Here is a 5235-nt window from a genome sequence, read left to right as displayed (position 1 = left end):
AATGGATACTACAGTCAATGACTGCAAAATATTTTACACTAAATATTAAATCTGATGAGTTTGTTTCACTTCATGTGTATTTGTCCAGTTACTTTTGAAACACTAAAAGGGCTGAATCTCCCACACAGTTCTTTCTATACTGATGTCAACCTGCTCAAATTAAAGCTGACACTTGGCTCTTTAATGTAGGATCCATTATTTTAATTCAGATTCAATGTGCTGAAGCTCAGAGCTCAGAGATGATGATAAGGAATTAAAGAGAGAGAGGAATTTATTTTCCCTCCTGTTGAATAAAATAGCAGAGTCTTTATATAATGATGAATAAATCCAACTATCTATACACTTACAGAGCTTTGTTAGAGGCTTTGACAACTGGCAGCAGCTTCAGAAGAGCCTCCTCTGAAGCAGAGTATTTCTTCAGGTCAAACACGTCCAGATCTTTTTCTGATGACAGTAAGATGAAGACCAGAGCTGACCATTGAGCAGGAGACAGTTTATCTGTGGAGAGACGTCCTGAACTCAGGGACTGTTGGATCTGCTCCACTAGAGAATGATCATTCAGTTCATTCAGACAGTGGAACAGGTTGATGCTTTGCTCTGCAGAGGGAGTCTCTTCAATCTTCTTCTTGATGTACTGGACTGTTTGCTGATTGGTCTGTGAGCCACTTCCTGTCTGTGTCAGCAGACCTCGTAGGAGAGTCTGATTGGTCTGCAGTGAAAGACCCAGGAGGAAGCGGAGGGACAAGTCCAGGTGTCCATTTGGACTCTGTAAGGCCTTGTCCACAGCCCTCTGGTAGAGCTGCGTTAGATCAGGTTTGTATCTGAACAGTTTAGACCAGTTGGAGGTTGATTGTTCTTCTGACAGCAGATTGACTCCAGAGTTGATGAAGGTCAGATGGACATGAAGAGCAGCCAGAAACTCCTGAAGGCTCAGATGGACGAAGCAGAACACCTTGTCCTGGTACAGTCCTCTCTCCTCTTTAAAGACTTGTGTGAACACTCCTGAGTACACTGAGGCTGCTCTGATATCGATGCCACACTCTGTCAGGTCTGATTCATAGAAGATCAGGTTTCCTTTCTGCAGCTGCTCAAAAGCCAGTTTTCCCAGAGACTCAATCATCTTCCGGGTCTCTGGACTCCAGTGTGGATCTGTCTCAGCTCCTCCATCATACTTAACATTCTTCAGTTTGGACTGAACCACCAGGAAGTGGATGTACATCTCAGTCAGGGTCTTGGGCAGCTCTCCTCCCTCTCTGGTTTCCAACACATCCTCCAGAACTGTAGCAGTGATCCAGCAGAAGACTGGGATGTGGCACATGATGTGGAGGCTTCGTGAAGTCTTGATGTGGGAGATGATCCTTCTGGCCTGCTCATCCTCTCTGAACCTCTTCCTGAAGTACTCCTTCTTCTGTGGGTCAGTGAACCCTCTGACCTCTGTCACCATGTCAACACACTCAGGAGGGATCTGATTGGCTGCTGCAGGTCGTGTGGTTATCCAGAGGCGAGCAGAGGGAAGCAGTTTCCCCCTGATGAGGTTTGTCAGCAGCACATCCACTGAGGTGGACTCTGTAACATCAGTCAGGATCTCAGTGTTGTGGAAGTCCAGAGGAAGTCGACACTCATCCAGACCGTCAAAGATGAACAGAACCTGGACCTCTTCAAACCTGCAGAGTCCTGCTTCTTTGGTTTCAGTAAAGAAGTGATGAACAAGTTCCACCAAGCTGAACTTTTTCTCTTTCAGCACATTCAGCTCTCTGAACGTGAATGGAAATGTGAAGTGTATGTCCTGGTTGGTTTTGTCTTCAGCCCAGTCCAGAGTCAACTTCTGTGTTAAGACTGTTTTCCCAATGCCAGCCACTCCCTTTGTCATCACTGTTCTGATTGGTCCATCTCTTCCAGGTGAGGCTTTAAAGATGTCTTCTTGTCTGATGCTTGTTTCTGGTCTGGCTGGTTTCCTGGATGCTGTTTCAATCTGTCTGACCTCATGTTCATCATTGACCTCTCCAGTCCCTCCCTCTGTGATGTAGAGCTCTGTGTAGATCTGATTCAGAAGGGTTGGGTTTCCTGCTTTAGAGATCCCCTCAAACACACACTGGAACTTCTTCTTCAGAGCAGATTTAAGTTTACGTTGGCAAACTGCAGCAACATGTCCTGAATGAACAAACAAGAAGCAACATCAATGACTGATTCATAAAGAAAACATGACATGTTCATCCCCCTAAAGAACACACATGAACATATTTCCCTCCATGTCTTGAGACATTAGTAAATGTCCCATTTGTCCATCATGTTGAATCTTTAGAGAAATCCTCTTACTGCTGTGCAGACAGTCAGCCAGCTCCTCCTGCTTCATTCTCCTCAGGAAGTTCACTGTGATCTTCACAAAAGCCTCTCTGCTGCTCCTCCTCTGCTCTTCATCCTCACCGTCCAACACCTCCTCATCCTCCCTCTGACTCTCTGAGCATTGTGGGTAATCTGGACTCACAACCTTCTGGATCTTCTTCAGCTCCTTCTTCACAAAAGTCACAATGTTCTCCTCCAGCAGCTGGAACAGAAAACTATATGAATGACACAATCAAAGTAAAACCATGGAGCCAAACATCAGATCCATGTTGGACACACTGACAATCCACTGCTCTAAAAAGTGCAGCATGGAGATTATTGTCAACACAACAGATGTCAAAGTAGTTGTTGTCCATGCACAGACCATAAATATGGAGTCCAGGTGTGTTTGATGCTGCTGGGCAGACTGAGCACTGGGAACCTCTGAGCTCTCCTGGTCCACTCTGTGGAGGAATCATGAAGAATTAGCTCACATTATGTTTGCAGCATCTGTGAGTGTTTTATGCTTTGTACACAAACAACAGCTGCTTTTATGTTCTGTGGTGACTGTCCTGATTAAAGCAAACACTACTGTGCTGTGACATTCTCAATGAGAGGAAACAAGCAATCAATTCTGTACCTCATGACCTAGAGTCATCACAACAAGTCCACCTTTTAAATGATGAGTTTTGAGGACTCACACTGGGTTTGACAGAAGTCTCACCTCTGCTACAGGACACTAACACAAACACTGGAACTGGATAGGTGCTGAGTTACAGGGAGTTTTACTTCTGATCTGAATGACACATATAAGAACATAAGAAGTGCTTTTCTTGAAAAGAGAAACATCAACTTTGCCACTAAAGCCTGTGTTTCAACCTGATCATGTTCATATACTGTGTCATTCATGAAGCCTGGAGACAAAACATAATCACTTCATCTTTCATAGAAGACCAGTTATACAGGACAGCTGTCTGATACATTTTAAACTCAGCTGCAGCTCACTTCTTTGCAGCAGAGGGAGGCTGTCCTTTGAAATTAATGAGGTAACCCATTGACATGTTACTCTTCATGGACACACTGCTGGGCTCAGGGAAGTTTGGTCTCTGATGGATCCTGGTTGACACAGAGATTAAGACCATCAGGGACATGGGGACAGGGACGACATTCATACAGTGTTCTCATAGTAAAGAAGAAAATATGTAGTCAGTTGCAGCTCAATTCTTTGCAGCAGAGGGAGGCTGTCCTTTGAAATTAATGGGGTCAAATTTTGACCTGTCACTCTTCATGGACACACAGCTGGGCTCAGGTCCATGTTCAGGTCCAGGTCCAGCAGAGTCTGGTGTGTGCTGCTGCTCTGGCCTTCAACACAACACACACAGAGCTTTGAGTGTGAATAATGATGGTGCAGTGATGTGAGTGCTGAGCTCTGACATGGAGAAGAGTCATGGACAGTTAGAGATCCTCATCTCACCTCTGAGCTTTTGGTCTGGATCTCATGGTCCCCACACAGACTGCTTTTAGGGGGAGGGGCTCCCTCCTCTCTGTCCTCACACTGATTCATGATGCTGAATTCACATCCACATCAGCTCACACACACTTTCTACCTTCATCTGGAGAGAAAACACAAATCATTCATCTGCACATCAACTGAAATCATCGTCTCCATCATTTGTCCTGTAGAAATATCAGCTGCTCCTCCACTGATTGGCTTCTTTCCTCTTTCATATCTTTCACACATGATTCAGAGACGACCATTTCCATTCACTGACACACAGATGGACTGAGATCCACTGATTTTATCTGACAATCTTTGTCTGCAGTGTTTCAGAAGAAAATGACTTGATGAAACAAGCTGCAGGTGATTATTCCACACAAAACAACTGAGACTCAGTTCATTTCTCCTCAATATTATTCCAGGGGCCCTTTTAGTTGGGGCCCCTGGCACTTTCCTGCCTTTTCTAATAGTAAAGTCTGAACTATATGAAGCAGCAACAACAAACCAAACCAAACAGCAGAGACACAGATAGACATCAATAAAAACAGCAAATATGTCCTGACAGACAGTTTTTCTGTTTGTACTGTGACCAGCCACAGAGATATAATCACCTATCAGAGCTGCTGAGATGCTTTAATGTGAGAGTATTTATGGATTTGGGTCTTTATCATCTAATTCATCAGGTAGAGTTTGTCCTGATAGGACCAGGAGGCCTCTGACTCTGTGGATGGAGTGTTAACTGTCTCTCTGAAAATCACATAGAGCAGAGGTCACTAACAGGCGGACCGCGGTCCGGGTCCGGACCCAGACGCCGTCTTATGCGGACCCAGACCTACGATCAATAAATTATCGATTATTCTACATCACAACGGGACGCTAATATTTTAACCAGCACAGCTTTTCTTGTCTTTACAGTATCTATTTAGCGGACCTTACAGACCAATTGCATGCGAGTTAAGCCATTCCACATGACGCTGCTCAGCCAATCAAATTCGAGAGTGAAAGCGCGACTCTGAATACAGAGATGAGAGGTGAGTGACAGGTGGAGAGGGAAGTTAGCGATACAAGGAGATGACATTTATAGACAAGTGAGGCGGAGACAGATAGAGAAGACAGCGAGACGAGTGAGCGGGAGACAGCGAGAGACGATGGCCCTGACACCATTCCAGCCCAGATTTACTTATACTTTTTGTTATTATTTTTGAATTGTACTTTAATTTAAGTCAGTATGAGGCTATATATATATATTATGGTGTTCCGGACCTTCGCTTGAAGAAATTTTCTCTCACTGGACCTCTTAAAATTTTAGTTGAATACCCCTGACATAGAGCCTGAAAAACCCTGCCAGTCCCTCTGAGCTCAGTCCCGTAGAGTTCATCTAATGACAGAGAAAGTCAGAGCTGTTCTCCAGCCGC

At 44.6% G+C, this 5235-nt stretch overlaps 1 long non-coding RNA gene across 1 annotated transcript; it reads right to left on the bottom strand.

Annotated features, from left to right (window-relative positions):
- Nucleotides 1-2734: 2734 nt before the first annotated feature.
- On the bottom strand, nucleotides 2735-3650 carry LOC121190909. Its single transcript, XR_005895035.1, has 3 exons — nucleotides 3598-3650; nucleotides 3328-3438; nucleotides 2735-2786 (listed from the first exon to the last, which is right to left on the bottom strand). It is a non-coding gene; the product is annotated as an uncharacterized LOC121190909 (long non-coding RNA).
- Nucleotides 3651-5235: the final 1585 nt, after the last annotated feature.

The sequence above is a fragment of the Toxotes jaculatrix genome, chromosome 12 (genome assembly GCF_017976425.1).
Source record: "Toxotes jaculatrix isolate fToxJac2 chromosome 12, fToxJac2.pri, whole genome shotgun sequence".
Classification (NCBI taxonomy): Eukaryota; Metazoa; Chordata; class Actinopteri; family Toxotidae; genus Toxotes; species Toxotes jaculatrix.
The sequence above is the reverse complement of the archived record's forward strand: the minus strand, read 5'-3'. Positions and strand labels throughout refer to the sequence as shown.